The sequence below is a fragment of the Centroberyx affinis genome, unplaced genomic scaffold, assembly GCF_046629955.1.
Source record: "Centroberyx affinis isolate AG114_WGS23_722 - 3 ecotype Tasmania unplaced genomic scaffold, CSIRO-AGI_Caff_v1 ptg001334l_1, whole genome shotgun sequence".
Taxonomy (NCBI): Eukaryota; Metazoa; Chordata; class Actinopteri; order Beryciformes; family Berycidae; genus Centroberyx; species Centroberyx affinis.
In genome coordinates, this window is record NW_027279831.1 from 59848 (window position 1) to 68542 (window position 8695).

The window sequence follows — 8695 nt, forward strand, 5'->3', positions numbered from 1 at the left end:
GCATTCAGATAAACAATCAACTGGCCTACTTGTTGGACTTACAAGAGAAAACACATTTGCCAGGCTGATACAGATTCCTGCCCCGTCTTGCATGATGAGAGAGTTTTGAGAGGCGTATTGTTTCTCCTTTTATTAATTCTTTGCAAGATTTCATTCATATACATTAGTTCCTTAATTGTGCTACCTATCCTAAACCTTTTAATCAGATTACTGCCCTGTTTTTGATCTGAATCCTTCTATCAGGGAGAAGTAATATCGTAATCATCACCTATACATTCACCATGCTACCATCATTGAATTTCTTGTTTCTACATTCTAAAACTTTTTAAAATACCTGAACATTAATCTAAACTAGGGCTGAACGATTTTGAAAAATTGCGATTATTTTGACTGATATTGCAATTGCGATATGATTTGCGATATTAGAGGGAATGATAATTTTTACATCATTATTCTAATTTTCATTGAAAAACGTATTAAAATGATTATGGTGTGATTTTTGCAGGGATCTGTATTCTGTACCAAAAAAAGATGTTTTCTGAAGTCTGTAGAATATGATGTGTAGGCCAGCACATCTCTGCAGCATGACAATATTTAATTTAAAATGATATTTTGACACACCTTTCACCTTTAACAAATATTGCGCCTCCTGCGATTTGAAAATTGCAGTATGCCATATTGCGATTTCGATAAAATTTCGATTAATTGTTCAGCCCTACTCTAAACCTCCAATGCTCTGACATCCTCCATTGTCTCATCTCTTTTCAGTGACCTGGTGTGATATTTGCATGCTGCATGTTTGATAATCACCCATCACCCATCTGCACTTCATGAGCCCAATAATCATTCTTCTCAGTCCTGCTGCATGGCCTTTCTTTAGAAAGTGAATAGGCGTCCCCTCTTCCTTGTCTGGTGTGCTGTGAATATGGCATCATGAGGAAAGACCAGGCTAACCCTCTGGCACTTTCATCCAAGAAACCATGCCAGGGCCAGACGGACCATGGACGAGAGCTAGAGAGGCTGCGTGCTGATTTGGAGGCAGAGAAGGGCCGAAGACAGCAGGCCCGCCGGCACTTCTGTGTGGAGCTTAGGCACCTGCGGGAAGAGGCAGAGAGGGAACAGCAGAGGGCCTTGAGGGAGCTGACTGCCAGGCATGAATGCCAAAAGGACACCGTCGGGCATCCCGGAAAACCCCAGGGTCGGCTGGCTAAGCAGGTGAACATTAAAGACGGTGGACAATACAGTAAGGTTGAGACCACAGGGAAAGAGGCTGTTGGTCTGGGCGGCGGAGAAACTTATCAAAAGCTGGAGCAGCTGCTGACGCTGTATGAGAAGATAAATGGTGAGCAGGCAGTCTACAAGCTGCATCACAGACAGGAATTGGAGCTGGAGAAGGCCTTCTTTCTCTGCCACCTGCTAGAGGCCCATGGGAGACTGTTGCAGGGGAGGCAGAGAGCAGGGCATCCCAGCCACAGATTTAAAAGTGTCTGTCAAACTGGGCCACCTCTGACCTACTCCAGGGCCTCGTCACAGAGATCCCTGAGTGCCTCCCACTCGCCTAGCAAGAAAGCCAGGCAAGAGCGGCAAACACAGCCTTTAGGGAGGGACATCTTTGCAGCTGACCACTGCTCCACTGCTGTGGTAGGGGACACCTGTCGGAGCAGCTCCCCGGAAACTTGCCACCCTCAGAGCGCTCCTCATGCAGACTGGGACCTCCAGCCCTCTGAGTCTTCTGGGTCGGTCAGGTCATCTTGCTCCAAATGCTTGGACAAAAACATGGAGGAGGTAAGCTGCTTCATATTTCCAAATTCCTCACATGGTTACACTTTACTTGAAATTTGTCTAATGGGTGTGTAATTACTGTACTACGAGCATTTACTCTTCAACCTTTTCACTAGTTGTTAATTCAGAAAGTAAGGTTCAGTCCAGTGTTGGGTTCCGTCTTCAAAGTAGCCAGATAGCAGCAGTGGAAAAAATGCACCATGATTCAGAGTTTGCTAAGCATTAATAAAGTAAAAGTATAAAGTATATTTCTGATTTTGAGCACAAGTCATGTTGCAGATTGCACTTAGCTAAGAGAGCTGCTTGTTTGCAGAACTCCCATGGGTCCCATACAACAAAAAACGTTTTAGTGTTGAAGTGTTTTTCTTGCCTTGGGGCAGATGGAGGTCTGAACCCTTATGTACAAGCTACTAGTTCTTCCTACTATATAAGTTTGTTTAATAATTAATAGGTTATAATGTGGGTACGGATCATTAATGGAAAAATTGATCCTAAAATGAATAGCCCTGTTGCATTAAATGAGGCATAGGCATGCGCTGGTTTGGAGAAGTTTTTTTTTTCCTTCATAAAAAAAGTATTAATGTGCACTGTGTATTCATGCTTGCAGCAAGTTTGGAATGTGGGAGAGAACATTTTCTTGTATAAAGTGTCTATTTCAATTCTGCTTTGGTAGCTTCACACACTTACACAGACCGTGAAACCCTCAATGACTCTTAGCAGTAAAATAATTGAGCCTATATTTTTATAACCTATCCTGTACATTTGTTGGTAGGCTAATCATTTTTAACCAGATCAAAGTTTCAGATCACATCATAACCTCTCCCTTTCACTGTCTGTGGCATGTAAAAGCAGGTAGTCAGGCTGGATTGCCTGACATCTTATTTATATGATAAACCTTGGGCCCTAACTTGCAGCGTAACCCAAGTGATTTAAAGGAATAATTTACTCCCAAACGGAATTCAAATATGATATTGCCTTAAATGAGAACAACTGCCAATATTTCTGTAACCCACACAGGCTCACACAATCCTTGAGAGTTCAGATGCACCTTGAGGTGACAAGTGTCATAACAGGATAAGGGTGATTCAGTCCTATGGTATAATGGCTGAAGCATAGAATTTTGACACTAATATTAGCACTAATAGTAAGCACACAAGATGCTGTTTGTATTTAGGCCTATATAAATTTATGGAAGAACAAAATCAGATTAACAAAATAATATAAAATAACAAAAAAATATCAAACTACAATTTGTAAAAAGTTTCTCTGCCCCGAACAAAAGACAAAATGCACTCAAAGGTTTTGCAAGGTTTTTCAGACTCTCTTAATGTAGCTCTGTGGTAGCTAAGCAGTTCAGCAAAATGTCTGTCACTGATAGTGCAACACTACTGCCGTTACTCCATGCTGAATATATATGCTTAATATAGCTCTAAATTATTAATAATTAGTAAAATATGAAAATGTGATTTGTACTGCAGTGGGGTTTGGCTTGTCCGTCAACTTCAAATGTCAGCTTGACAAGCATTTCCTGAAAAGCCTCATAATTTCCTCTGAAACATTCATTACATATAGATGTAAACCTAGGCTTATGATTATCTAAACATTAAGCTGATAATCACACAGGAAGTTAATGTCACAGAAGCTGGCAGGCTAACTAGGCCTATGATCATATGAACAAAAAAAAATAAAGCAGACAAATATGATATTGATTGAGCACGCACAACGCCGGCAGCTTCACAGAAGTTAGCGTATTAAAAACCAGTACCCATGCCCAGTCCAGACAGACCTTGGTAACAATGGGGTCAAAGGCATCACCAGATGATGACTATGGCCATGTTGTGACCACTGTCAGCTCTTGTCAATAAAATAACAAATTTTACATTTATAGGCCAATAGCCATATTTAAAATTTTTACATCTATTGTTGCCATGTTCCTGTTAGTGTGAGCGTACATGTAATCAGTATTTTTATGTAGGCATCCCAAGTAGGCCCACTCAAGCAAAGACATTGTGTAACTGTCAAACATGTCCCCCCTATTTGAGCCAAACGACAATTCCCCACCCTTCCAGAAAGGAGTGAAGCATCAGTATTCTCTGGCACTACAACTTTGTAAAAGGGTGATAGTTGAGGGTGGAAAACAGCAGCAAGATGGAGAACAAAACAACAGCTATTATTCATATTCATGAGGAGAGGTTTATATCAAATTGCACACACAGACTACATGCTAATGCAGAAAAGGAGAACCAAACTCTGTGGTCATTTTTACAGCCTTATTTGTTGCTAACTATATGATGTGAGACATCTTTAATATGATTTGTATGCTCTGAAATACAGCTGTGTCTTTGTGAATTTCGGTTGTCATGGGTAGCAAGGCTGTGAAAGAAGGTGAAGTCTGCCACATGTTGGCAGGGGGAGGGGCAGCATGTGTGGGTGGATCTGTTATGCCTGTTGTTTTGGGGAGACGGGTGGCAGAAGTGGGTCAATGTGTTTCCTTCTCTCACATTTTGGATCAAGTTTTCATGGAGAGGAAATTGAATAATTAATCAAAGTTTGAACAGTATCCAAACAGCAGTGCCCAGCCTCATGGGTGTTTCATGTTTCTTATGCACAGCACTTCCATGGCATCACCCTTGACTTCACAGTAACTGGCATCTGGATGCACTCAGTGTTTTGTATGTTGAAACAAAAGATGACATCCATTCCAAAATAAGGGCATGATGAATGGATTGATTCATGCCATTTAGGAATTTTTTATCTTAAAGGGCATTCTACACCTGAAAATTTGCAGATATACAATTCATTATCAGAGACAAGGTTATCATAATGATTTTTCCAAAAATGATGGCTTAACTTAATTTGTGGCCAATGATTATACAGTCCTTCATTTATTGATTATTCCCCTACTTTCACATGTTCTTGAAAGATTTGACTTGTAGATGGAAAATAAGCTTTTGCAATTTTCTTAACCACCATAACTTAAAATGCAGGTCTGTTTCAATATTTACAAACAACATTGTAAACAAACCTTCAATCTCACAATGCAAAACTCAGGTTTAAGTGTGACATTCTGTTTGTCCTTATGTCATGAGCTTAGTCAATCAATTTTAAGAGTGCGAACAATTTCCTCAATTCAGTAAATCACTGTGTAAACAAAGCCATTTGTGGTTTGACAGAGTTAAACAGGGGACACCGCATGTCAGTTATGGATTGGGCCTTAACTGTGCTCGAGCTTTGACAAGCTGCTCAACTCTGAGGACACAAATGAGAGAGAGAGAAAACCAAAGAGATTTAGGAGACATGGAATGAAGCGGAATAGAGGAATTATTAATAATAGAGGGGGGTGCGACACAACACAGCAGGTGATGAAGAAACAATGTACAGCTCAGTGTGTCAGGATTTCCCTCAGATTGCAGACACTAAGTGTTGTAGAAAAAGTGAATTACTTGTAACTGAGTAGAAAGATTTCCCATTATATTTTAGAGCAATCCGCTATCGCTTCATCTGACAGGTGTGCCGATGCCATGGTAACACAACACTGTCAGCTGACAGCTATTGAAAGTTAGTTATCTGACTGCTAAACTTCAAGTCAAGTTTCAGAGAAGCCCCTTTCCCTCCCTCTCCTATTTTTTTTGGAGAGAATTTCACGTCAAATAAATTTCACTGTGAGCATACTCTTCAATCTCATGGCAGGCAGACAGGCAGACTCTGTCAAAGCGCATGTCAGTGTGACAGCCTGTCAATACCACTGAGCCATGATGGGCCTGGCTAAGGCTCCGGGCTGTGCAGAGCATATGCTATTTGGCATGCATTAAGTTAAGCTGCTAGAATATAAAGTGTAATTGTTTTATGCTCAATACACATTTTTTGTATTTACTGTATGTGTGTTGTTTACAACATGTGATTTATGCTGGTGGCGTTCTTGTGTAGCAGCTGTTCCTCTCTCACACATTCTTTACTTTGCTGGTTGTTCTGCTATCAGCACCTTTCATCCCAGTCAAGGCGTTAAATTAAGAAGCTGAAGCAGAATATAAATAGGATTCAGTGGAGTACATGTCGGGGTTGGTTTCATTCAATACTAAGGTCATGGTCTTGTGAACACACTGTAATTAAAGTTTAAATGCATAGAAATGGCAAAATCCAGTTTGAGGGGTGAATAAGTAGCTCATTGCTGTGAGAGATATGCATGGGCTTGCTCTATATGGTGGAGACTGTTTTTTTTTTTTTTACCTCATTGTCAAAATCGACCCTTTTGCACAACGATACTGTGGGCTGTGTGTCTCTCTCATGCATTTAAATTGGGATAATAGACAGTTTAGGGAAAAATGGATGTCACTTCTTTTCAGTGTGAGACAATGTTGAAATGTGACAGTGCCAGGTTTGACTGCACTGGTAGAAGGAACTGTAGCAAAATATATATATATATTTAACTTTGCTGTGCTCTGCCATGGATTTTGAATTTTGAGCCTCAACATACTGCAAACATTGCTCCTCTCTTTAGTGGAGAGGGTAAAAATCACCTTAAAGGGAACTGGAAACAAGAATTTTTGCAGTTAATCAAGGCAGCTCAGTCCAATGAAGCTTCAGAAAGCAAAACTACAGTACAGTATACAGTATTAAACTGGTTAAGACATTTTACCTAGTTAAGAGTTATTTAGAATGATACCCAAAATACATCTGTAACTCTATTTTACCAACTGTGGATGTCTATGTGATAATATCCCTAAGGCTTCCATATATTCATTTTGGCTTGCCCAGTTGATTGGCAATTAGCTGGAGTAGCTGAAAGGTCTCTTAGCAGATATGAATCTTGTGGGATCAGAGGGAGAGTTAGGCTCACTGTTCATTTGTATACTGCCATAGTGTAGTGTAACAAAGTGTGTCCAAATAATCTGTTGCCGCATCAGGCCTAGTGCTTTATATGTTTTTTATCTCCATGTTTACAAATACAATGCAACTGTAGCATTATAGTGCCCTATGTACACCGACAAAAAGCAGCCATGGCAGGTTATATTACTAAAACATCACTAACACCCATCACCTCCTCAATCATTGTATTTGTGTCTGTTTGTTGTTCTAATATACAACTGGAGAAAAACATAGAATTAGTCTGGACACACTCTCTCTGCCTGCCTCCTGCAGCCTGCCTGTGTTGCAGTGTGGACTGCCTCTTGAACAATCAATAGGCAACCAACATCATTCCAGCGTCATCTCCATGGAAACGAGCTCTAGTCGCAGTCATGATTGGGCCCCGTCTCAGAGCCTGCCTTTTTGTGATAGGACGATGGAAGCAATCCTCCCTACCCCCTCCTCTCACCAACGCTCACCGTCTTACATACACACACACACATTTTTTCCCTTCGTCCTCTTTCTTCACCTTTATGGCGCTGTAACGGAGATGGGAATAGGCAGCTCATCCAGTCATATTGCATCTGGAAGAAATGCTTTTTGAGACAGCGGCATCAATCAGGACAAACGCACAGCTGAAGACCCGCGACACACCACCCACATCTCAGCCTTCATGAGAGAATGGGGACTGGAGTGGAGACCTGTTAGTGAGATCATTCTCTCGCTATTTCTCTCTCTCTCTCGTCTGTTCTTGTTGGCTATATCAGGCCTACATGCAGTGTTTCAGTGTCACTCAGAATAAGAAGTGGACTGGTCTGTCTTTCTCTGGACATCTAGCTATGACAAATCCATTCCACTCTAGAAGACGACAGAGTGGGAAGGCATGAAGACACAGGCTCTGCCAATGTAGTAAGTAGGGCTCTGAATCTGCATGCTACACTGTTGTGATTAATACTAATCACAGTATGCCGAAGAACGCTACAAGGACGCTGACGTTCATAGAATTACTGTCAGAAGCCAAGGCCAAAAATATGTAAAATCCCTCTGGAGCTGATTGTCCTCTTTTCGGAAAACGTCACAGAAGAGGGAGGGAGGGGGTACTTCCCAACTCCTGGGTTATCTCTAACTGGTTTTGTCTTGGATATGGCACATTCCATTTTGTTGTAAGGAATATTTCATGCAAGGAACAAGACCACCAGTAGTGCTATTTTCGTCACTTTGAATTCCTCCTCGACTGGGATTTACAAGTTTATGAGGCTTGGTATTTGGTTACTGACAACCATGGCAATTACAATGCTTTGCTTTGGTCTCAGACACTTCACCTTAGTCCTAACAAATTACTCTGTCTTGTGAACTGTTGGAGAACGGGTAAGGAAAAGAGGACAGTGACATCTTTCTCATTTTGAAGTGAGCCTGGCTCAGCCGATCCGTGTAATTCTCCTTCAACAAATGAAAAGCCAGCGATGGCTTGGTCTTGGCTGGACACCTCATTTGGTCATATTGATCCCAACTGCGCTATTTGACTTTGACAGAGAGTGATGTATGACCTGTGCACTCGGCCTGAGCAGCCTGAGCCTGCATCGGCAGACAGAGAGATGGAGAGCCGTGAGGAGGCTGAAGCCCTGGGACCACAACAGGAGCAGGACGGCCACCATGGACTCCTGGACAAGGCAGCCCCAGCCACCACTAATCTCACTCCAACGTCAATGTTGGGCAAGAGGCACCACTCTCTTTATGCGAACCTCAATGGTTTTGAAGTGGAAGGGATAAGAAAGGTACGTCTAGCATTTTGTAGTGTCTGCCGGTACCAATTCTGCTAGTTGACAGATTATGAAAATGTACAGGGCCTGGGGACATTCCAGAGATGCCCTACTAAGGTTATTTGCAATTGCACTAGTGGTTTTCATTTAATTTCATGTATAAACTCCCACTAATTTTGGAGAATAACAGTTACAGAATCACAATAATCTGATTTCAAAACAATGTGAAGATTGCTCAGAAACATTAGCATTTTTGATTGTGAGATTTTGAACACATTACTCAAACGATGGTTGTAGATTTATAACAC